Source organism: Hyaena hyaena, unplaced genomic scaffold (genome assembly GCF_003009895.1).
Source record: "Hyaena hyaena isolate Hyena2069 unplaced genomic scaffold, ASM300989v1 scaffold_331, whole genome shotgun sequence".
NCBI classification, from domain to species: Eukaryota; Metazoa; Chordata; class Mammalia; order Carnivora; family Hyaenidae; genus Hyaena; species Hyaena hyaena.
The window spans coordinates 294,007-320,696 of record NW_024080965.1 but is presented as its reverse complement, the minus strand read 5'-3'; the positions used below and the strand labels follow the sequence as shown (position 1 = coordinate 320,696).

The 26,690-nt window shown below is 36.4% G+C and overlaps 1 protein-coding gene across 5 annotated transcripts in view; it reads left to right on the top strand.

Moving 5' to 3' along the window:
* Positions 1-26,690, top strand: part of BTRC (beta-transducin repeat containing E3 ubiquitin protein ligase) — a 175,426-nt gene that overhangs the window by 66,403 nt on the left and 82,333 nt on the right. The window contains exon 1 of one of the 5 annotated variants that reach the window (XM_039249242.1): positions 18,529-18,594. The exons of the other annotated variants lie outside the window; for them this stretch is intronic. The gene's annotated coding sequence lies outside the window, so the exon portion shown is untranslated. Of the gene's footprint in view, positions 1-18,528; positions 18,595-26,690 lie in introns of those variants that run through there. 5 annotated transcript variants of the gene reach the window in all.

Genomic DNA, 26,690 nt, shown 5'->3' with positions numbered 1-26,690 from the left:
TATATATATACTGATAGTTACTATTTGAAATTAGAACTGAGAAAAATTTTAAGTACTAATTAAAGTATCTGTAATAAACCCATTAGATACTAGTGCAAATAATGTCTGAATTAATAAAAGACAGCTGGATTCTCATTTCTGTTTTCCTCATTCAGTCTGTTGTGATGTTGTGTTTTGCTTGAAATATATGAAGAATACCCAGCCTCACACCGATAATATAGTTTAAAAAGAGAGTGGTGCTTTAATACCCTTTTCAGTTAGTTGTAATTTCTTTTTTTAAAATTTTAATGTTTATTTTATTTTGTTTTGTTTTATTTTATTTATTTATTTTTTTTGAGAGAAAGAGACAGAGTATGAGCAGGGGAGGGACAGAGAGAGAGAGGGAGACTCAGAATCTGAAGCAGGCTGCAGGCTCTGAGCTGTCAGCACAGAGCCCATTGTGGGGCTCAAACTCACTAACCATGAGATCATGACTTGAGCTGAAGTGAGACCAGCTGAACCACCCAGGCACCCCAGTTAGTTATAATTTCTTAAAGATGAGCTGCAATATAGAATCTGAAACATATATACTTTTTGTGCTCTGTTACACAGATGCATTGGTCACAATCTTTTCAACAAATCATGATGGAACAGTTGGACATCTGTGTGCAAAATAATGAATTTCAAATGTTACATTGCACCATGTAAAAAAATTAACTCAAATTTGATCATAGACCTATATATGAACTAAAATTACAAAACTAATAGGAGAAAACGAGGGGAAAAAATCGTTGTGACTTTGGGTTGGCAAACCACAGTGAGATACTACATTACTCGCACATGCCTCTTCTCTCCCTGGATGTGGGGATTGGGAAATCAGGAGACTCTAGGCAGTTACTATATCCTTGTTTAATATGAGAGATGTTGGGCTAGAAAATTCTTTGAATGTAGAAGCAATCTTTTATATTTATCAGTTGACTTTCACAGTGTTCTGTAGAGTGATCTTTAGTATTTGGGGCCCAATAAGTACTGATGATTTGAACTATGTTAGATCAGTGGTAAAGATAGTCATATGCAATTAAAAATCATGTAAGTTAGGGGCACCCAGGTGGCTCAGTCGGTTAAGCCTCTGACTTCGGCTCAGGTCATGATCTCACAGTTTATGATTTTGAGCCCTGCGTTGGGCTCTGTGCTGACAGCTCAGAGCCTGGAGCCTGCTTCGAACTCAGGACCTTCAGATTATGAGACTGACTCCCTGCCTACTGTGCTAAGGAGGCAGGTGCCTGGAGCATGCTTCGGAAACTGTGTCTCCCTTTCTCTTTGCCTGTCCTATGATTGTTCATCTCTCTCTCTCCCCCTGCCTCAAAATATAAATAAACATTAAAAAATTTTTAAAAATTGTATAAGTTAAAATCATCTGACTTGGACACCAAGATACCAAAAAAATTCAAATTTTCATTTTGTCTAAAGCAGTCTTGAATCTCCGGTCAGGTAGGAAAGAATTCTGAAATTTACTGTCACTCTCAGGACTTTCTCTATTTGTTCAGGACTTTCTTTTTTTGTTTTTTGAAGATTTTATTTTTTAAGTAATCTCTACACCCAAAATGGGGCTTGAACTCACAACCCCGAGATCAAAACTCACATGTTCTACTGACTCGGCCGGCCAGGCATCCGTTTCTATTTGCTCTCAATTAAAAATTAACAAATATTGGGGCGCCTGGGTGGCTTAGTCGGTTAAGCGTCCGACTTTCGCTTAGGTCATGATCTCGCGGTTCGTGGGTTGGAGACCCGCGTCGGGCTCTGTGCTGACTGCCAGCTCAGAGCCTGGAGCCTGTTTCAGTCTGTGACTCCCTCTCTCTCTGACCCTCCCCTGCTCACGCTGTCTCTCTCTCTCCTAGAAATAAATAAAACATTAAAAAAAATAATAATAAAAAAATAAAAATTAACAAATATCTATAAAAAATTTCTTTAGTCTCCTTATAAGTTACCACTTCTAGAATATATTTGGAGGAATGTTGATTTAGTGATTTTGCTGGAAAAATCAGGAATAAATTGGGTATATGGACCTTAAGGTATATTGCAAGAGTAAAATTGTGTGGCACAGGCAGAAAAGAGGTACTTAAGAAACATTTTAGAAAAGCAAGCCAGGGGCACCTGGGTGGCTCAGTCAGTTAAGCGTCCGACCTGGGCTCAGGTTATGATCTCATGGTTTGTGGGTTCGAGTCCTGCATCGGCCTCTGTGCTGACAGCTCAGAGCCTAGAGCCTGCTTCGGATTCTGTGTCTCATTCCTTCTCTGCCCCTCCCCCACTTGTGCTCTGCTTCTCTCTATCTCTCAAAAATAAATAAATGTAAAAAAATTTAAAAAAAAGAAAAGAAAAGAAAAACAGGCCAAAGGCTGTTTTGTAGTATAGTGGTTATGAGGCTGGGTCCTGGTGCCAGACTGCTTGAGATTTGAGCTTGGCTCTGTCTGGGTGTGACCCTGGGCAAATGCTTGATTTCTCTATACCTCAGTTTTTTTATTTATTTATTTATTTATTTATTTTTAAAAAATGTTTTATCCCCACATTGGGCTCTGTGCGGACAGCTAGCTCAGAGTCTGGAGCCTGTCTTCCGATTCTGTATCTCCCTCTCCCTCTGACCCTCCCCTGCTCACGCTGTCTCTCTCTCTCTCTCTTGAAAATAAATACAACATTAAAAAATTAAAAAAAAAAATCTGATATTAAATGAGAACGAGCAGTAGAAAGAAAGTACTTAAAAATAACTCAGTAATTATTTTCTTTAGACATTGAAAGAGAAGAGAAATTGTAACAATAAGAATATAACTAGATTTATATGACCTTAGAATATTTCAGGTGTCAAGTATAGCTATGATGTTTTAGGGAAATCTTGAGCTAAATGAATGATATAATATTTTAATACTAGCAAAGTTCCCTTCTCAAAGGTTGAAATTATTTGGGGTTGACTTTAGGAAAGACAATGTATTTCATTATTTAAGAATATTTAGAGGTTGGGGGTGCCTGAGTTGCTCAGTCGGTTGGGGAACCGACTTCAGCTCAGGTCATGATCTTACTGTTCATGGGTTCGAGCCCTGCACTGGGCTCTGTGCTGACAGCTCAGAGCCTGGAGCCTGCTTGGATTCTGTGTCTTCCTCTCTCTCTGCCCCTCCCCCGTTCGTAGGCTGTCTCTCAAAACTAAATAAACATTAAAATAATTTTTAAAAAAAGAATATTTAGAGGTCCACTAAATCTTACCCTCTACTAAGTGAAATGTTAAAATGGAACAATACTAGGAAAATTAAGCATTTTTTTCAGAATGTATGTGTGTATGTATATGTATGTATGGAAGACTTCATTTTGAAATTGAGGTTAAAGGGCAGTATGGATTATCACACTGAATGTACACTAACATTCAAATCTGACCAGAAAATAATACCATAAGGAAAATTTTCCCATGACAAAAATGCTTATCTAGCCCTAGGTGATGGTCTTTCCCCCAACATTGTATGTGGATAATCTCAGTACAGCATAACTTCTGCATAATAAAGAATTCAGTTCTTTTTTGTCCATATGTTGACATTTCACCTATGTTTATCCCAGCTATAGTCTTTGCATTAGGAATTAGTATGTAGTGGCAAATAAAAAATGCCTTTATTTTGTGTGTGTGTGTGTGTGTGTGTGGCAGTTGAGGGCAGGACGCACATTTTCCTCTACTTATAAAACGACTTTATTGTTTGTTGTAGAATATATAAACTATTTGGTAAACATATAAACAAGAAAGTATCACCCATAATCCTTGCACTATAAGATAATCATCATGTTAGCATCCTTCAGTTTGGAATGACATCCATTACTGGATACGTATACACACACAGGCATGTCGGGGCAAATGCAGTTTAGCTTTAAAATATTTTTACCCCGTTTTATTATAAAATTATAAAATATAAAAGTTAAAAATTAATTGTAGAAAATACAGATAAGTAGAAGAAAGGGAATGTTTTAAGTGTTGTAGATATTACCACTTTATTGAAATTAATACTTTCTGAATTTTAACTGTATCGTATTCTTGTTCAAATTGTACGTTCATCAGCTAGTTACATTGATTTTGGTCAGTTTTTATCTCATGGCCAGTTGCTTACATGTTCGTAAATTGAATGTAGTTTGAAGTTGGTTTACCATTCATGTAATTGAGTGGCTTGCCACCATTTTCCTCTTATGTAATTCTTAGCCATTTCAAATTTACGCTTCTCCAAAGGTACTGTGTTCTCTTATATATCTGTGTCTATACGTGTTCTCCCTACCTGGAGAACCCTACAGAAAACACCTCTCCTCCCTAACTATCCCCTACCTCCCACATTTATCTACCTGACTACTTACTAATCTTCATGATTCAGCTCAAGTAGTTTTACCTCTAGGATAAAGGTTCTTGTGATCTTTTCACCCTCCCCCTTAATCTCGTCAGAGCATCTGTACTCAGGGCATGCAATAGATACCTCTGTCATCGCATTGATAGGCTTTTGCAGTTGTTCCCTCATTGGACTGAGTTTCTTGATTGTAGGACTATGTTCATTTTATATTTTCAGTGTCAAGTACAGTGCTTGATGCAAAGTGTGTGTTTTATGAATTTTTGCTGAACAAATGAATGGACCTAAATAATTTGAAGAAAACTATCAAATAACATACATAGAGTGGGAGAAGAGAAAGCATAGATTTGCCGGTGGTACTTACACGTACATCCACACTACTGTTGTGAATTCAGAAAGAAGTCATGATATGTAAACATTTCAAAGCACACATTTACATGGAAAACAGGAAAACATGCTGAATCTGATTTATGGGTAGTCTTTAAATTTTATACATTCGGCCTTCATACAGCTCCCACTATGATGATCCCCTCTGAATTGGATTTTGTACACCGAATTTGGACTCTTGTTGATGAACAAATGCACATTTCCAGCTATTAAATAGTGCCACTGCCAATGTCAGCCAGTTAACATTTCGGTTTCAATGATGTCAGCATCTTTATCTCCACAACAGTGTGTGTTTGAACAATTATTTGACTATTTTATTGCATTTTATCCTTATCCTATGAAAGAATAGACACTGGGAAAATTAAAAGGATGATAGTAGTGGTAAACAACAGTCTAGAGAAAGGTGGGATTCCTCAAGCATACGGAAAGTGACCCTTTAGGCTTCATTAGGTACAACATTAAAGTACATGTGCAAGATGTTGGAAATACATTATTGAAGATCATTTCTTAAAAAGAAAATATAATTATAGATTTTAAAACATTTTGGCTAACATTGGAATTTACTGTTCAGCTTCTATCCTTTTCAAAGTTTATGTGAATTTCACTGAGAAAAGGAGAGATGAACTGAGTTTGCTGCATTTTGCTTTATCTTGGAAATAGGTTTTCTTGGAGGAATCATTAGGACCGATTTGTCGTTTAAGATGCCCACTAAGGTTATTTAAATATCCGGTTACTTCAAGTTTTGTAGTAATAGGTTCCTCCATTGCTGAGTGTTTTGACATGCCTGTGATGCTGGTAATGTTCATTTACAGGGTAATGTGCAACAGTAGCGAATGTTTAGAGTAAACGAAATCATGTTATTGTGAGACAGTCATTTCCTTAAAAAAATTTTTTTCCTAATGGTTCCGAAAAGTTAAGCTCTTCACTTCATAAAGTGGGCTTAGCTTTTGTGTTAAATAATGTTGGATTTTCCCTAACTGCTCTAAATTCAACATGACCTCTAATGGCAGAAGGGAGAGTACAGGTACCCCAAGGGGCCTGGGGTTGCCTCAGGGTAAGCAGCGCAGACTGGAAGATGAAACCTTTCAGGATAATGGGAGCCTCTGTGGATGTACCTTCCTTATCAGACAAATCCTTGCTGTGGGCAGTTAAGACTCACCTGTATCCTCTGAAGAGGTATGTATTACTTTCTTTATATTCCAAGATTACCTTCTTGTTATTCTCCTCTTTGTGCTGAGTAGAGGCAGGAGTATCACAGGAGTTCTTTCTCTGCTATTCAGGAATCATTGTTGCTTGTTTTGTGACTGCCACGGCCATTTGTACCTTCTTTCACTATTCTGCTTTATGTGGTAGTGTTTTATTGTCTTGCTGTCCTTCCTTGTGTTAGTTTCTAGACTTGGTATTTTATGTGGACTGTCAAGCTATGCCGTCTTGGTAGAAAGGCAGTATTAAGGCAACTTCTTTGTCATTTTTCATGAAGAGAGAAACCCAGATTATTTATGACAGCCTCATTGAGGGGGGGGAAAAGACCCCTCTCTTGTTTAGCTGCATAGGCCTCTAAGAATTGTAATACTTTACTATTGGGAAGTGATACCCATGAGTTTTGTTTTTCCTGAGAGTGATGTTGAGTAGTTTTGAGCTTTCCTGTGTTCTCTGGCCCAGTCCTCCGGAGACCAAGTCTATTATATTTTGAAATAGTTATTTGGGTCTAGGATGTAGTACATCATTATGAAACGGCATGTTGCAGTGCACCTTCCCCTGTTGGGTTATCTGTCATCCGCCTTTTAAAGTTCTCAGGTGTACCATTCAAAGCCTCAAGACCTTTGTTGCAAACCTAGTATATGTGTCTTGATATGAATTAAATTGGAATTTTGTGCCTTGTAAAACTGACATTAAAAAAGAGTATATGCATTTTCACACATGATCCTTCAGCAAAAAGTTCAAGTTTTAGCCTGATTTGGTTTAATTTTTTTATGTTAGAGGTCATGAATAGAAAGGAAAGAGTAAAGAGATAAATACTCATTTTATGTTTTCATGTTTCACACACACATGAATATAGAGAGGGTACTATTTCAAACTAGTAAATATAAAGCTTTTATATAGCACGGAAAGTTTTGTATTTGAAAGAAAACACATGATCAGTTTTACTTAAAAATAGTTGCTGTTCATTGCAGTTTCTACCCTTTTGCATGAGCCGTGTTTTGGGGATTGTGCCTGTTTCTTTTAGTATAATATTTGTACACTTCTCCTAGATTTTTAAATTGGCAGGTCTTTAATTTTTTTAAGCATTTCCATTGCAGCATAGTACAGTCCTTTGGGGGGAATTGGTAAAATGAGGATAAAATGGGTACAGGATTCCAACAGCTTGAAAATAACACAGTATTTGACCAAAATCTCTTTTGTATTCCCTACTCTGGTTCTATTCCAGTAGTCCTGGAAATGTGCCTATGGACTATTTACAGTGAGATTATAAAACTGAATCATGATTTTGGTGAATAGAAGCCAGAGCATGTGGCTCCAGCACCTCAGCTGGCAGTAAGCTCTCCCTAGGTTTATGAATGTAGTTAGATGGCCCCCAACTGTTTACAAGACAGCAGAGGTGAGGTCTTTGATTGACAAGTCAGAAATGCATTATATCATTCTCTCTGCCAGTCTCTGGTTCATGCTGTTAAAAATGTCAGCCTCCAAGTTTGAATGGCAGCCTGAGGGCCTTAGAAGCTTTTTGTTTTCTGAGATGGAAACACAAATTGGATGTGTGCCTGAGCGCTTCATCCTGGGCTGTAATTTCATCTTTTAGCTAAGAACCACAAGGTACACGAGCAAAGCACCCTGTAAACAATAATACTGTGGAAAAAAAAATAAACAAGGTCGTGTTTCTGGTACGTTGATCCGATGGTGTCCTGACCTCTATCACGTTGAACATCTCCACTCTGATTGCTGTTCCCTTTGGCATTACAATGAGAGAAAGAGAGACTGACATAGGAGAAAAAGATTTAAAGTTGCAGTGTCGTTGCACATTCCTTGTATTGGCTATGAAATATTGAACTGTCAGATGTGACACTTGGTTTTTTAAGCAACCTTTCTTGTTTGAGGTGTTTGCAGTTCATTCCTTTCTCCCCCATTTGTCTGCTCTCATTGATAGGGTTGGAGGTAGTTGCCTTAAATGCATGAAAAGGGACAATGTTAAAGAGAAGTGGTGCTGATGGAGCCAAATAAACTTAACACTGGAATGGAAGTGCCGGCTGTCAGGCATGGGCAAAAAGGAGTCTAAAGTTGGGTTAGTTCATTAATCTGGGGGTTTATGGAATACTCCATAAAGAAGTTTAGGAAGAATCAGTTTAATTATCGGTTCTATTTTTGTGGAGGCAGGAGGTTGGGAAGGCAGTAGTGGATAAAGATAAGAGATGGAATAACATGGTTTGTTAAACTGATAGCAAACTATGTAACAGTATTGTCAGTCCAAATCAAAACTAACGCAGCAGCTGTGTTATTTATTGCTCTAATTATCCAATGTCTTTAGGTAGAGGTTCATTATGAAAGACTCAAAAGTTCAGCAAGAAAAATAACTTTTTTGAAATGTGCAAAATTCATATTTATAGTAAGGTTGATGATGAACAGGTCATATGGAAAGAGCCATTAGGTTTGTATTAGTACAGCTTAAATGGCACATGAATAGAAAATCTTGGTTGCAAAAGCCAAACCATAAATTTCTTGGTAAATATTTTCTAGTAGTAGAATGTGTTTTCTATTGCTGTTTAAGATATTATTTGTTTATCTTAAGCCAACAAATATTTTATATTAAATTTTTTTCTTAAGAAAACAGCACTATTAATAGATGTGTGCTGTTATCTTAACCCATTTTGGGGCATAGACCTTCCCAGTAAAGTTTTAAGTGAGAATGCTCTTTTGTAATTCTTCTGGAGAATGAAATAAGTAGGGGTTTGTGTTGAAAGTACTTGAATTAACACTATTGATGTATTGTTGTTGTTGTTGTTTTAACATTATCAGTGGTTTTAAAGGACAGTTGTTTAGCTTAGCTCTTTCCCTCTACAAATGTGAAAGGCAGGAGAGCTATTCTCTATCATGAATACATAGTGAAATGCACTGGAAAAATGGTGGTAATCATTTTGGATATTTCTTAATTCCCTCCTTTGAGGTCATGCCGGAAAGAGGGGAGATAATAATTGTAAAATAATGTCCTGCTCTCTTGTACCTGGAATTATGTCTTCACTTACAAAATACAGCGCAAGACCAAAGGGAGAAATATTGAGAATTAATTACTGTTGTTTTAAGTATTGCTCTCTATTTTTAAAGCATAAATATTGATGTAGATTTGCATTTCAGCTGTGCTGTTAGAACCCAGTGTCTTGACTCAGTTGGGGCGGGGGCTTTCAAAAATCATTCTTACAGAAATTGATTTCTCATTGTCTGATTTCTTGAGGATGAATAATAACCATTCTTTTCAATCTGGGAAGAATAAGAGATGTGCAACTTATCAGAAATAAGGCTATAAATATGTACATTTATGAAATCTCCTAAATCTTAACACAGAGAAACTACAAAATTTCTTCTCTTGGTATATTATTAATGCATTATTACTGTAAAAATGCCTCAGCCCATGGGCTTTTAAATAGTCATACCTCCATAATAATGATTAGCCTTATTACCTAAAGTCCAGGCTTGCTTCATGAGCAAAAATCAGTGTATTCATGGAATCTTAGAATTTCAGCATTGGGGGACATAGATGGACATTTTGTCACATAGAGGAATCCTTTATGAAATGTTTGTCAAGGGGTTATGTAACCTCTGCTTGATCACTGCCATTGTGGGCAAGCTGGACTTGTTGAGGCATCTTGTTTTCTTCTTCACTGTTGGTTCTATAAGAAGGTGTTCCCTCAAGAAGGAATCAAACTTTTTGTTGACCTAGTGATTAGAAGTCTAACTTTCATAGTTACATAAAGTAATTATTTTCATGTTCATGTATTTGTATGTTTGAGGATGGCTATCATGTTGCTTATATTTTCTGTTCCCAGGGTGAATATCCTTGGTTCTTTCAGTGTCTCTTTGGAAAATATCAGTATTCCTACCTGCCATTTTCATAACCTCCTATTTTGGTGGAGGGCGTTATCATTCTGGTTGTCCTTACTTGTGAGTGCATTCCACCTTGACAGTGTCCTCATTACAGTGTGGCACGCATAACTAGAGACAGTGCTGCAAAAGTGTGTAATAGTGTAGTATATATTGTGAAACCTCTTGTTTAGAACATAATTTAGATTATGTAATGTAATTACTGCAGCCTAAAACTGAAATACCTCTGTGGTGTAGGGGATAGAAAATTCTCTATGAACTTAGCCTGGGTTTGTTTCCTCACCTTTTCTTTGAAGCCAGAAAAGCGTATGTAAGCACTTTGACAAATGACATAATGTAGTGGCATATCTGAGTGGTACAGGTATTTTAAACCTAGCTCCAGTTCCTGAAGATGGTGAACATCTGCTTAGAGGTATTGTAGAGCTCCACAATGCACTAATTGAATTACTCTTTTTCTGGAGTTGCCGACTGCACTAATTGAATTAGAATCTGTGTGTGTGTGTGTGTGTGTGTGTGTGTGTGTGTGTGTGTGTGTATGTAAGTAAGTGAGATAATTCCAGTCTTACCGGGAGAGACTGTGGGAGATATGACTGATGGTGTGTACTGTGCTGCTATCTAATGGCAGCCTATGGAACTACTATGTGGTCTCCTGGGAAGAGAGAATGCAGTCTTCTGATCTGGTGTGACCTCAGTCTAACCCCATCCGGTTTAGTTCAAAAGGTCTCGGGATGTATTTTTGTAATTCTAAATCTAAGAAGGAAAAGTGTGATTAATTTCTCCATTAAATATTAAGATAGGTTTTATTAGGCCTACAATTTTTTATGAAGTATTGTAAATATTCAGTTGAATTTAAAACTTCTAATCTCTAATGGGTGAAAACAAATGGAAACGTACTCAGTCAGTGGCTCATGTTCCGATTTTGCCTTCTATATGACACAAAAGTAAAAAAGAATTACCTTTTTGAAATGTCTTCGCATCACAGAAAGGAAGAATGACATAGGGTTTGGGTTCTTAAATAAAATTTTTTCCTAGTTGTCAAAATATTGAGGTCAGTCGATTTAAGAGTGTTAACAAATTTTGCTGTACAAGATTATGCTTTGTAAAATTTTAAAAATTGTTATAGAAAAAACATTTTAATTACAGCAGTATCAGAGCAAGTTCCATAAACCTATGCTTATATGAAATATAAAACATTGTTATAGAAAAGCATTTTGATTATAGCAGTATCAGAGGAAGTTCCACAAATATTAATCATCTAAAATTTAACTGTGCCATAAATTTGAGCAAATATGAAATTCTCAGAAGTGAAATAGGTAATTCTCTTTCTAAAAAAAGAATCTGTTAGTCACAATTTAATGATTTTTGTAAAACATCATGAAACGTATAATTCTATATAGCTTTAAAAGCAAACACACTGAGCAGAACTCAGCCTGAACTGTTCTTTTGATTCAGTTTAACTCTAGGCATGCTAACTTGTAAAATAGCCTATAACAGAAAAACACATACATGTAAGCCCTTGATTTCTAGAATGTGTACGTGTACATATACTACTGATTTGTGAATAGCGAAGTGCTACTGGTTATGTTTCTGGGCATTTAAAATGATCTTTTTATTGTATGAAAGAAACAAAGTATTATAAAAGTTTTAATCTTTCCTATATAATCATCATTATTAAAATGAAATGTAAGTTTGAAATATTCCAAAATTGTATAGGCAAGTTTGTTTTCTATTGTAACATTGAGCTACATCGGGTTTTTGCATAAATGACTTTGATAAAAATGACTGAAGGATATGATGTGTGCTCCATATAGGCTGTAAAGGGGAAAATGCATTTTGACATCATGTAGATCTAAAGCTTTACAAACAATATTGCCATTCACAGCTAGCCACAATCCCATTTAATTCATAGAGAGAGAGAGTACTTTCTATGTGCCAGGTACTGTACAAAGTATTGGGCATAAATTAAGAGTCAACCTGTCCTCGAGGAGCTTATAGTTATTTATCAGACAGTTATTGAGAACCTGTGTACCAGGGCACTATGCATATAATTTGAGGGCACTGGTACTGTGAGTAACCATTAGTTTCATGTATTTTTCCCATTCATTGAGCTAGAGCCCTGGCATAATAGCAGCCCTAAGGAGCTGATGTTCACATCGGGTATAACTGATGTTCACATCAGGTATAACTCATCTCAGCCAAAAGAGCGATATGCATATTTCAGACTAGTCTGTCTCTTAATGGCTTTCCCTTCTTCATTTAGATGCCTTCTAAGGGAGCAGTATTGTTTTTGGTAGTTTCAAGTACAGCTTAAAAAAGAGATGGATAACATTTATTATAGTGCCTCCTGCTGGTAGATCATAGATTTTCAGTCCTTATTTTGAAGAGTTGGTAGTGCCCACTTGTAGTTTGATAGTTATAGTTAGTTCAGGGCTTCTAAGGCCATAAACGGGAAAGAGTCCATTGCATGCAAGGTATAAAATGCTTCTTTAAACAGTCTATTTCTAGAACCTAAATTGTCCTGGGATCAGCTCTTGATATAAAAATTCATAGAAACCTGTTTTTCACAGAGTGTGGTAACTCCTTGCCATAGTGCTGTAGTGTTAAAATTCACATTGGCCAGGTTGTTCTGTAAATTAAACACTGACAGCTACCCTCAGGGGAACAGCCAATGTATTTATGATGATGTGCTGATTACACAAAATACACTGCAAGCAGAAAACAGCTGCAGAGAACAAACCTCTTAAAAAGAATACAATTACAAATAGCACCCTCAGTATTTCTAGTGGTGAGTGTAGAATACAGCATGCTAATGCAGGTTTCTTACTTAGTCTGCCTGAAAACAAAAAATCTGAAGGAGATAAGTTAAATTATGGTTGATTGCACATGTGGTGCCAACAGAGCAGTAAACAAATTTTGTTTCTGAAGAATATAGGTACAAGCGTACAAATGTCAGGTGTAGCCTCACCTTCCGCCGGGCTCCCCCCCCCCCCCGCCCCCTTTTGCTAGTAGATGTCTCATATACAGTAGGGCATGGCCTTGTTTTAAGCATTCTGGACACTCGAAGGATATTACACAATGAATTGGGCAGGAGAGTATCTAAATGGTGTTTTAAAAAATCCAGTAGAAACATCATCTGTTAGGATTGTAGATATCAACATTTCTTTTGAGATGCAGCTCAGTGTTTTCATTGTTATTAATAGCTTTGAAGATGTTTACCTTTGGAATTAATAAAAGGAGTCATGACTTTGTATCTATGGTAAGGTCTTTGTACTTTCTTAGATTCTCTGTTTTTAAGAATCTGGTGTTTTAGGATAGTGGAATGGCTGGGCGATTGCACATTTTTAGGAGAATCAACTTTCAGGCATGTCTCCTTTCATCCCTGCATGGTTGCATGCAGACAGGTAAGAAGATAAGAAAAAAATTTTTGTTAGTTTTCCTTGTTTGAGATTCTGTTACAGTTTAGGGTTAGTATCTATAAAATATTTCAGCTGCTGAGCATGGTAGCTTCTGTTCAAATCAGTAGAAAATATGTTGATCTTCCAGGACATAAATTTACTCAAGCCAACTCTAAGGTAGGGGGACATAGTGATTGGAAACAGTTCACTTCACCCGCCTGAAACTAAGAATCAACTTTTCAGTATATGGATCACTGGTATGTAATAATCGACTATTATTGGTCTGTCTGTTGGTCTCTTTTTAAATCAGTTTGGAACCTCCTGGAGTTATTTTCTTGCTCCGCTGACATCAATCCCATGTGGCAGAGGAGTTGTATATAACCGGTTTGGTTTAATCAATAGAATAATTGATAAACCAGATAAGATTTAAACTGATTATAGCCCCAACAGAATTCCCCAGAGGCCTTGGACTCTCTTAATTTTGACATGTGTGTTGTGTACCCTGAGGATGAAGTGCAGTTTGAATTATCTGTTTTTATTTGCTTAATGACGGGGAGGGTGTTAAAGTCAAATGTTTAATTAACCCAGCAATGGGCTGCGTTGTCACTTACACACAGCTGATTGAGATATCTCATGGAGAATACTGAATAGGAATGATAATGTGGCACTGGGACGGAAGATTGCTTTTTCAATCCATTTGCTGGGTCACTGCTTTGAATGTCTTATTGGATGAAAGGCATTCAGCCTGGAGAAAAAATTCAGCATTTAAGTACATTTTGTTCTCTTCTCCCCCTCTAGCCCCCTCCCTGCCCAGAAGTTAACTAAAACAGATATGTTCTAGGTTTAATAAGCCATTCATGTACTAGTAAGAGATCAGGGTAGTCAGTAGCCTCAAGCTACATAATTTCCTGTGGAAACGGAAAAATCCTACTAGCCTCCAAGGTATTCTAAATGTGAGCTCTTTTGTCCCTCACATGCCTTGTTCCTTGCCATTATTGTGTAGTTGTCTTTGGTTTCTTGTCTCTTTCCTCTTTCTGTTGTGTTTGCTTGATACGCTGCTACTCTAAGGCCATGGACAGACCCTTTTCTTCTAAAGAAGCATACTCTTCTGTACATTTTTGCCATTTCATGCTGCTAGTTTCTATTTGGTTATATTTGTGATCAAATATCATAGTGAGATTGTTGGACTATTTAGAAAGATGAAAATATGAGGCATAGGGATTCTTGTTCGTTTTGTTCCTTCTGTTTATATAAACAATTGGTTCCCAGTATATTTCATTTTGTTGAGAGGCAGTTTCCTTTCTGTATGGACTAAAAAACTAGGCCAGGAAAGATTCTAATAGCCCCACACCATCAAAAATGCAGTCCAGGCAATTGGAGTTTTAATGACTTGCTACCCTGACTAGCTTTATAATCAAATGTGAAATTCTTTGGAGGCATACTGAGCAAAACTTTAAAAAAAAATTTTTATCATGACTTTCCTTCTTTGTGGTTCTTATGTTTCTTCCTTTTATCCCCTAAAGATCTAAACCAGGAATTTACTAATTTTTTTCTTTGCTTTAGTCATTTGTATTCCACAGAGCACAATAGGGAGAAGGATACAAGATTGATTTTTTTTATGTGTGTCCTCTCGAAAGCATAGTGTGGGGCATGACTACTTGGAGGTGAGGGGGGTGGGGGTGGATTTACAAAGCAATAGAAGCATGCAGCTAGTTTTCAGGCGCAGGTTGGACTTTTGCGGGTCAAGGCAGACCAGACGAGTAGCTTATCTTGAGGGACGCAAGTAATAGACCAAATATAGAGCAGCTATTTCAGGAATCATGTAGGTCATTTAATTATCCATTATGATTGAGTGGCTAATGCTCTTTTGGCAATTACATGACCTCTGTTATTCTTGAAACCTTTCCAGGCCCTCGTGGGTCGAATGACCCACCAGTCAGTGCTTGCAGACTTCATTCCACTCAGAAGGAAAAGAGATGCTGGGAACTACTGGCATTTAGAAATGACTATGCTTTCTTTACCAACCACTACCCAGAATGTCTTTGTACAGCAGTCAGTGATAGGCAACTGGTTTTGAAGTCAACTATTCCTTCATTGTCTTCATTGCAGGAGCAAGCGGTACAGTGGTTTCCACAAGAGGGAATCGTGGCAAAACAAACTAAATACCAAGTTGGGGGTTATGCTATTCACAGGTTCTGTGCTGCGAAAACAAGTACTCTGGCATTAAAATTAATGTTTGATCTCTGTCAAACCAGTTATCCAGTATGGAAGTCTAAAGTTACTAAAGTGATTGTTTTCATCCATAACACAATAAAATGCAATTTATGATACTAATACCAGATTTTTAAAAGTCATTGATTAAAACTAGTCCAGCTTAAATTGGCTAATCATTATAATAATTTTTATCATTTTAGCCTGATTATTTAATTAAATAAAAAGGCCATTTTAAAATTGAGATGCCGATCCAAGATTGAACAATTCTGGAACATTTGGATTAATATTTCCTGTGTTTTTTCTTTAATCAACAAAGGATCATTAATATTTCTGAAGAAGACTCTTTACTTCTGCCAAATTATAGTAAAACTTTTTGAATTTATAGTGACTTTTTATGTAATTCTGAGAAAAGAAAAGAGTGTAGATTTGTTGTGATTCTTTAAGAACAATTTTGGTGTAAAACGTAATGACACAAACTATTTGTAAGGTTTGTCAGGAATGCATAAACACAGTTCTGTATACTCAAATGTAAGATTTAAGGTATATAATCATTCTCTAGTATTCCAATAATTTAGGACCATAGGCTTAAGAGAGATAGTTTTGTCAGAGTAACACACAAATGTACCCTTTAAGTAGAAACCATGTGCATTGTTACAGAAAAAAAAAATCTTCTACTGGAGAAAAAGGAAAACGGTTTTTAAATTTGTCATACTTAAAAAGCATTGTTAAAACAACAGCAGCAAACCTACAAAGGTTGTTTATTCCTGGGGCAGTAAAATTGGCCATCTTTCCGAATAAATTTGTTAAACTACCCCTGGCAGAACTCCCAAGTTAATCTGTTTTGGTTTTATTTTCATTTTGTTGTTTGGTAATATTAACAAATGAAAAATTGAAGCCATGAATTGGCATTTATAACCTTTGACCCTTCAGAAATAGAAAATTTCTAACTTAAATTTTAAATCCTGTAGGCCAATACTACCTTGGTACCTGGCTATTTAGAGATCTGTGAGAATGCAGTCAGTGTAAATCAGCTGTTTTTTGTTTAAAAACATATTTTCCCTTATTGTAGCTTTTTAAACCTCTGTGGTGGAGATGAGCAGAAAATGAGAAAGAATTTATAGTAAAAGCAAAAGTTACAGCTTAAACTCAAGTATCCTGAGTGTAGTTAGTCTGTTTGGCATTTTAAGAAGAAAGCAAGAGATATAAAACAAAGTGTGATTTTTAATTTCTTATTGATATATTGCAGTTCTTTAAGGCATATCCTTCAAGGATATGTTGGCCTATGTTGGACCATGTTTATCTACCCTTGGGAACCAAAAATCTATATAAGTTTATGTAGGAGGAGATGACATTTATAATTTTAAAGACCTGAAAATTCTTTAAGACTTTGTATAATTAGTGGAAAAGTCCAGAGGATAATAAGCCCACAAAATAGTAATTTTTTAGTAATGATAATAAGAAAAAAAAAAGAGTGATTAAATAAGGGACAGTTCACAATTGAAATATATACCTAAACACAGATCTTAACCTAGTCCAATCTGGTTTTTAGAAATTTGCTTACTTATATGGAAGGATTTCATTTTTACCCCACAATAGGTAGACATTGGGGATATTACAGTTTATCAACTTTAAAGGAACCTTTCTTTTTTTTCATGATATTGTTGAATTGTAATAAAATGGGAACATCAAAGCAGGGAAGATATCCAAGGTGATGAAAGTCATTTAGCAGAAAAAAATCAGGAACAAGGATGACAGAAGTAACTAATCTGCAGAGAGAAAGGATTTTGGCATACATCCTAAGGGTTCTATAGTTCTCAACCCCACTTTGAGAAATCTAAAAGATCTACAGAATGCAGATGTCTTTGAGTTACAAAAATAACCAGATGTCCTTATTAGTAGAAGCAAATGTTTGCCTCTTAATTCACATAAAACTATATGCAGAGGATCTCTGGATGAAATATTGCGTAAATATGGCAGAAAAGAAAATCGTGGCATGAAAGGCTCTGTCCTGAACTCATAATCATAAAGGTAATATCTTGAAAAGGAAAAAAACCCCACCCATTCTTTGAGATCCATGTAGATTTAAGGGTAAGAAAGGTAAATTAAGCTAGTAACACTTTTGTTCACATGATAGGTGAGTTTGGTTTTATATTACATGTGTCTTTTTATCCCAAATCCTTGGTGAATTTTTGTTTTTAATCTTACCATGCTTGTTTAGCTACTTTGTGCATTGTCGATTGTATTTTAAACAGTGAAAGCATATGCATGAAACTCCTTTTTTTCCTGAATGAGTGATAGATGTCTTAATTCTGTCATGAAAACCAATCTACGGTAGTATATAAATGCCCTCTTGTAAGCCTATTGGGATTTTTAAAAATATTAAGCCACATTATTACAAATAGATGCGGTTTTGTGACCTAACAGAATAAAATGTAAAAATATCTACTTGAAAGGGCAGGGTGTGAAGTTTTGGGTTTGTTTTTAAATCAAGCCTTTAGAATCAAAAACCTTTAGAGTTTAAATAGACTATTACTTCGGATGTGGAGCATATTAACAGAATTACAAACTCTTTTCTATACTCCTTGTCATTCTTAAGTTGATCCTCAGCCTTTGATTAAGTCACACAGCTAAACATGTTTAGACTGCTGTGTGATATCTCTCCTGTTCACCGAAGAGGTAAAACAGGTAACTGTTTTAGCCTTTTTTTTTGTTTAATTCCCATGTGTATTGACAGACCTTCATCCTTCTCCTGTAGCTATCCATTTAATGGTGAAGTAGTAAAATGCTGTATTACTATATAGTCTGTAACTTGAAAGTTAATGAAAGCATGCTTGCTGTTCCTTCACGCCCTTGCCTTGTCACTCCCTGGTGCAGCTCCTCTCTTCCATCCTGCTTATCAGAGTATCTCAGTGTTTAGTTGAGCTTGTTTATCTTAAAAGAGCAGGAGGCAGGCTTTTAGGGAGTAAGCTACATGTTCCAGTGTAACAGGCACCAATGCTGTTTGACTTGAAAAACATTTGATCTCTTACATTAACAGCCCATGTCACTGTAATAGAGACTACAGCTGGGCTGCTGCTCAGTTTTCTATTATTTTAGCTTTGAAATAACTGTTAGTGCTGCTCCAAAATCTCCGTGTTTAAAATTGTATATTGGCTGTCCCCCCAGGACTCGTAAGTAAACAAGGTGATATGTGTGGCCAGAGGGAGCATATTTTGTTAGCTTTGTTTTAAATAAGAATCTTCCCTATCTAAAGATGGTGTTTGTCTGATCCCTGGTAGTGTGCATGCTTGTGTAAATTTGTAGATCCAGCAGTATTTTAAAGCAGATTTTTGTTTGTTACTAATGTGTGAGCTCAGTAACTATTAATTAGGAACTTTTCCCCCCTTGAATAATGATGCATTCAGCTTTCTCTGAACTTCAAATATCCTGCACAATTTCCCTAAGTATAGCAGTAGTTGAAAATGGGTAAGCAAGAATTTTAGGGGTGTGTTTGTTAGGCTTAAATATGCTTAGCTTTATTTTAAAATATTCAGTTATTGATAATTTCTATGCCAGGAATACTCTGACAGTTGGGATTGAAGTACCAGTATTTAAAGAATAGAAAATAAAATCTGTAAAATCAGTTTGTTGTTTTCTTCCTTTTTTTAAAGAGTACCTCTTATTTTAATAGTGGTAGAATGGCAGCTTATTATAGTATTGGTGAAATGACAGCAATCTTACTCTTTCTTTTCTTCCTTTCTCTGTTTATTAAAAGCCTAGTTTGTTTTCCTATTCTAATTATTTTCTACAAAACCACAAAAGCCACCCAACACTTTCTCTGAGTTGAACCTAAAATATATACATCAGCTAGCACAAGTATAATTGGTTGAAAGGCAGCCATCTATCTGGGAGTTCTTCTAAATACTGAATGTGTCATGTGCTTTGACATGACATATTTGTAATATCTCTGAATACAGAAAGCACTTTCTGTGTTAGCTCTAGGTGCTAAAGCAGTAGTGTGTTTTAAGAATGTGTGCAGTGCCAATTCAGGCTTGTGAGGTAATGACAAGTGTTTGCCTGCATAGACAATATATTTTTCCCCCTGAGGTCCCCACACACCTAGTTTCCCTCAAGCTCATCATCTCTGTCAGGTTAATCAATAGGCACCGTATGGCAGAGGGTCAGTAATCAGTGTCATCGTGCCTTTAAATCGTGTTGAAAATTTGCTTAAAGCCTGGGCCAATTAACATCGAGATGATGAATGGATGGGAAGATGGGAAGAGCCTGACGCTCAGGGGCTTTGTGAGGAGGAGATGCTCAGCTGTTGAGCAGCAGACACCGGCGAATAAAATCAGCCATTCATGTGAGCTCAGTCCACCCACTCTTAATGATAATGTCAATCTAGCAAAATATATACACATTGGAGTTGTCACGAGTTCATAAATCAAAGGAGTTTGTCAAAGGCATTCAGATTAACGAGGCAGCAGCAATAACAAGTCAAATTTGCATAGAGAATTGCTCGAATCTCAGTAAATTATGATCCTGTTTTTCATTTGATTATTTGCTAATGTCTCAAGAGGGAGAATGATTATATTAGCATGCAAAATCCACTCCAGAAGTAGAAATCTGAAGTATAGAAGACCAGCACACTATGACAATTAATCAGTTTCTGCATACTAGCATAAATGCACAAGGCCCAGAAATGAACTTCTTTTTTATTATTATTTCTCCTTGCTACTGATCCAAATGGTTCAGCTTGACAGAGACTTTATATTGCTTTAACAGTGTTCTGAATTGTGCCTGCAGGCAAGACATAGTTATGCAGCTATAACCAACCTATCCATCTGCCAACCAGATTGGAATTCTCCTATCCAAGGCTTCCATTAACCCCCACTGACAGCTCCAAACAGGATTAAGAATTTGGAAGCATAAAAAATAGTTGTTCTTTGCAAATATACACAATCCCTTTGCATTTTGAGAAAGGCTGCATCTGTAGTGTTTTATAATTAGTGTTGGACAGTGTCGCAGGGGAAAAAATCTAGTTGGTATTTTTTTGACTTCTGTCATGGGAAGTAAGGCAGTACTAATGGAAGTCCTGTGTGTTTGATTGTCTGATAGTGCTTTCCATTATATCTGGTTCCTGGCACTGTGTGTGGATTGGTATATTACTAGAAAATACCACTTCTTGAAAGCTTTAACTGGTAGATCTTGTTGAAGTTTAGCAGGATAGGGAGGCTTTGATGTGGTTGTGGTTTAATCGAGTATGTCAGATGATAAACGTGCTAGAGAAGCAGTGTGCATGAAAACATGCCAGAGAATATTATCTTATGAGGACACTTCAGGTCCTCCCTAGAACTGGTCCTCGAATAGGATTCTTCTGTCAGCTTCTAAACTTAAATGACCTATGTTTTCCCCATTGTATCCTAGAAGGATTCATTACAATTGGTTTAGATACACACATATTTTAGTTTTGTCACCTTTCACTGAAGGGTTTGAATGATTCTTAACCATGTAGTTAAATTACCTTTAGCCTTGTAGAAGAACTGTTCCTGTTTTTGAGAACCGCAAATCGTATATATTTGGAAGCTGCTATTAGTTACAAATGATATATTAAGTTAATGGGAAAAACATTAATTTAATTACTAATTTGCCAATCAAGCCCACTGTGTTATATTTGCAACTAGTTATTAGAAATTGGTCTCAAGGTTTTATCCTTCATGTGGTTGTCATTCTACGTGATGATGCTCAAATGACTCCATTTTTTAAATGTGTTCAAAATCAGAGTTATAATTCGCCACAATTTATCCACTTCACTAAAATGATATAACTTTCCAGGTTACAGAATCCTTTGAATTTTCTCAATAAGGAATGTGGCATAGGTGGGGAATGTTACTTCTAGTGTTGGCACTGATAATTTTATTTATAACAGATGTCTGTTTAGACAGGCTCAGGCTCTGTTGCACCATCCAACCTTGAGCAAGATGCTTATTCAAAGATTATGATAAGTCATTATGAGTGGCTTGACTTTTCATCAGTGTGTAAATTAGTTTAGTTTTTCATTTGATTATATAATCAACTCTTGATTATCCATGTCATCAGGAGTTGTGTGTTTGAATAGATAACTGAAAACAGTAAATAAGCCACTTACTAGGTCATGGAGAATATTGTCCTAGCCATAAAACTGCTGTGTGCTATCATCAAAATCCTTCTACTTCTTGTTTTGGACACCGAGACAACCAAACAAATAGAATCCAGCTCTGAAGAATCAGGAGTGCTTTGCTTATCCACAGAAGAACTCCCCCCCCCCTTTTTTTTTTAACTTCTTAATGTATTTTAATTTATTTTTGAGAGAGAGAGATAGAGATAACATGAGCGGGGGAGGGTCAGAGAGAGAGGGAGAAACAGGATCCGAAGACAGCCTCCAGGCTCTGAGCTAGCTGTCAGCACAGAGCCCGATGCGGGGCTCGAACCCACAAACTGTGAGATCATGACCTGAGCCAAAGCCAGACATTTAACCCACTGAGCCAACCAGGCGGCCCAGAACTTTTCCTTCTTAATCCAGGCTTGGCAAACTTCAGCTGTAAAGGACCAGATGATAAATATTTGAGACTTTGTGGGCCATAGGATCTCTGTTGTGATTATTCACCTTTGCCATTGTAGTATGCTGCCATAGATAAAAGGTGAATGAGTGGAGTTGGCTACGTTTCATTAAAACATGATTTGCAAAAACTTTATTTAGAGCAGGAGCTTGCTAACTCCTGCTTTAAATTGTCATACTGGCATCATCAGTGATGGGATAGTAGGACAGTAGTTGGGCTATACCTTTGGAGGTTTTCTCCTGGTCAGTGTGGCTATAGACCTTCGATTATATATGAAGTGCTTATCTGTATATTATATAATGTGTTGGGACGTACAGGGAGCCACAAAGACTTTACCTAGAAAGCTGTCAGTGTTATTGGGTAGCTGAGAGTAACATGCAAACATTTACTGAATTAAGTGCTCAGTTGTATGGACCAAGATAAAAATGTTAAGGAATTTCCAGGAGGGAAAGATGGAATAGTTGTATCTTAGAGAATATGACAGTTGAAACTCATTTCAAGAATGGGTAGGACTTGAATAGATTAAATAATTTTCTTGTGTTTATAATTGTTGAGTGAACGACCTTAAAATTAAAGATTCTTCCAGCCTGAAAATGTTGAGATCATATCACAGTGTATAAGACTGTGAAGAGACTTGCTTAACTAGGGCAGAAAATGTATGTTGAGGGAAATAACTTCATGTAACGTGGCAGAAAATTCTGGAAGATCTTGAAAATCAGGCCCAGAACTTCATATTTGATTCCATAGATACAAAGAGCTACTAAAGATTTTTGAGGAAAAAGAGAGCACCATGAAATTTGTGGTATGTAAGAAAGATTAATCTGGCAATAGCATTCAATCCAGCAAACACTTAAAAACTCCTATTATGTTCTCAAACTTTTTGCTGAGGCACTGGAAAATGCAGATGAAAAAGAAAGTGGCCCTGCTCAGAAAGAATCTTACAGTGGCGGGTAGGGGTGGGAAGCTTCTTCATAGATATAATACAGAGAGATATAAAGCATAAGTGCCAAAATAGCAATAAAATGTTAATTCAGAGTATTCAGTTCCAACTGGGGGTAAGTGTGGTGGGAGTAGGTGGAGGAAGGGATAAGCATAGGCTTCCCTGAAAAGGTATCATTTTAGTTGATTCTTGAATCAGGATTTTAATGATGGAGAGATCAGGAAAAGAATCTGTTACACACTGAGGAACTAGAATTAGCAAAAGCATAGGGATGAGAGAGTGATTTTCATACTTTGGACAATGGTAAATAATGTCATGTAAATGGTTCCAGAGACTGATGGAAAGGTAAATTGGCCAGATTGTGGATATTATATTAAGAGGTTTGGACTTAATCCTGAAGGTGACAGAGCAAAAAAAGGTGTTTGAGCAAGGTTTGAGGTGGGATGAGGTAAATGTCTTTTTAGAACAGTAGTTCAGATGGTAGTGTCGAGAATGGCTTAGATAAGGATTCAGGTAAGTGTGTCAAAAGGCTATCTCAATAATAGCATTGTTGGTGGTCTAGAGACCAGACTGTGGAAAAGCAAACCAAGGGTTAGATCTATTAAAATAGATGATTCAGAGGAAAAATTGAAGACCTGAAATTGGTTAGATACATTCAAAGAAAAAGGAGGCAGGGGGATGAGTAAAAATTGGCTGAGGATTTAAGCTTCGGGTGGAAGGAAAAGTTGGGAGGGAAGGAGGTGGCCAAAGATGGATAAGAATGTTACGTAAAAGAGTGCTTTAAATTTGGATATGTTGCTTTTGAGACAGGTTATTTAAATTTATCATCTGAATACTTTCTTTGAGATGATTTCTTTTTTTTTTTTTTATTCACCTCCAGGTTACTCCAGGAAACATTTATTTCCCAAAATACATCCCTGAGATTGAATGCACAAACGTTAGCATTATTTCACTTTGTTGACTTTTTTCTACCCAAACCTCTGTTAGTATGTGTATAGATGTTACAACCCAAATGCTTCCAGTTTGAAGTTACAATTCAAAGTTGTCAGTGAGACTTTAGTCTCCCTCTTTTACATCTAAACTAGTAAGTGCTGGGTTAAGAGAGGAGATGTAGGGGGTGGGTGGCCAGAGAGAGCAGGAGAAAGAGAATCCCAAGCAGGCTCTATGCTGTTAGCACAGAGCTTGACACTGGGCTCAATCTCAGAAACTGTGAGATCATGGCCTGAGCCGAAATCAAGAGTCAGATGTTGAACCCAGTGAGCCACCCAGGGGCTCCTGGGCTTAAAAGAGGAATATTTGAGTTAATATGAAAAGAAATTAATTTATGGAAGGTAATAAAATATTTTATAAATATTCTAATATAATGCTACTATTCATACCATATTGTTACCCCAGGACTACCAATACACTCTGTAAATGTATTTACTATAAAGAAATGTTCAGTCTGAGTATTGTGAATGAGTTGTTCTGGGCAGTCAAGTGTTTCTAGTTGGCTCAGGGTTAATTGGTTTTTATTTATATTTGAGGGAATTCTCCGCCCCGAATTTATTTTTCACTTATCTGACTTCTATCTTTACAATTTTTTAAAGTTTACTTATTTTGAGAGACAGAGAGCACGACTGAAAAGGGAGGGGCAGAGAAAGAGAGAGAGAGAATCCCAAGCAGGCTTGGCACTGTCAGTACAGAGACCAATGTGGGGCTCAAACTCATGAACCATGAGATCATAACCTCAGTCGAAATCAAGAGTCAGACGCTTAACCAACTGAGCCACCCAGTCACCCCTGTCTTTCCATTTTTAAACATATTTTCTTCTAGGTTTCATCTGTTTTATTATTTTTTATTTTCTCATAATTTCAGAATTCCAGAATGTATGCTTTTCGTCAAAACTCGTATAACTATGCACCAAAACAAGTTGAAAAATAGTGAAAAGAATCCCCTCATACTCTTCACACATATTCTACACATGTTAACATGCTACCACATTTGCTTTATCTCTGTTTATATGGAGACATATGTGCTCACATTCATTTACTTATTTTTTCTGAACCCTTTGAAAGTTAGTTACAGACATAATGTCTTTTTTCCAACATAAGTGTTTCATTGTATGTTTCCTAAAAACAAGGACGTTCTTTCAAATAATCACAGTACACATTGTCAAAATCAGGAAACCGAATGTATAAACAAATTGTGGAGCGTCCATACAGTGATACTACCTGGCAGTAAAAAGGAAAGAACTGCTGGTACATGCAACAACAGGAGTGAAGAATCTTTAAGTGATGTATTAAGCTAAGAGGGAAAAAACTAAAAAATTACATACTGTCTGATTCCATTTTGTGACATTTTGGGAAAGATAAAATTATTGAGACGAAAAATGTGTGATTACTAGGGAAAGGGACACACTGTTTAAAGGCAGTGTGAGAGAATTTGGGAAATGATAAACTTCTTTACATCTTGATTTGTGGTGGTAGTTATATTACTGTATGCTTTTTGTCAAAACTCGTATAACTATACACCAAAACAAGTGAATTTTTCTGTATGTAAAATTTTAAAGTGAGGAAACAACCAGGAAATTAACATCGATACAATGTTATTAAACTCATCTGTAGACCTTGTTCAAATTTTTCTACTTGTTCCAATAATGTTCTTTATACCATTATGGCACGGTACCCACTCAATATTTAACCATCAAAATCAAATGCAATAGAGGGGTCAGGAGGAAGAATATTGTGGGTGTTGCCTAGATAGGCACTACTCATTCTCTTAGATGCGGATCCCTATTTGACACTATATAATTCTGTACAGAAGAGTTTACCATCAATTTTACTTTAACCCCCGCCCCCAAATAATCTCAGAATACAAGTTGCATTCAGTTGTCATGTCTCTAGTTTCCTTTCACCTGAAATAGATCCTTAGTCTCTCTTTGTATTTCATGACTCTGATATTTTTAAAGTACATATTAGTAATTTTTTAGGAATCTCCCAATTTGGGTTAGTCTGATATTTTCTGTGATCAGATTGAGCTTATATATTTTTGGCAAGGTTACCTCAGAAGTAATAATGTGTTCTCAGTACATCATATAAAGGGGCACATAATGTTAAGGTGATGTCTATCAGATCTCTCTACTGTGAGGTAGAGAAATAAATCAGATAAAATAGAGGGTCAAGAGGAAGAAAATTGTGGATATGGGCTAGATAGTTGCTGCTCATTCCTTTAGGTTCATGTTACTGTTTTCACAATGTAATTTAGTATCTAGAGAGTTTACCATCAATTTTGTTTCACTTTATGCACCTGTAGAGTAAAAATGTGCTTTATAATGACTTTACAATAATAAACTTTGACCAAAACGCAACTAGGATTCCAGTTTATTATGATGACATTTTAACAAAACATAATAAGTGTTCAAATATAGGACTTTACATTGAATTAAACCAGTTTTGATTATAAATGATTCTTTATTTAAGGGAGGGTGGAACTTCATGGTCTGGGGAATAGTTACTTACAAATTGTAAGTTTATAATTGAATACTGGCTTAAGTTTGTATTATGTAAAACATTTAGTTTTTTAATTTTAGCATTTAAAACTTGGATTTATACTTTTTTATTTTTTTAAAGTTTATTTATTTGTTTTGAGAGAAAGAGAGAGAGAGAGAAAGAGAGCAGAAAGAGAAAGAGAAAGAAAGCTAGGGAGGGGCAGAGAGGGAGAGAGAGAATCCCAAGCAGACTCCACACTGTCAGCACAGAGCCCGACA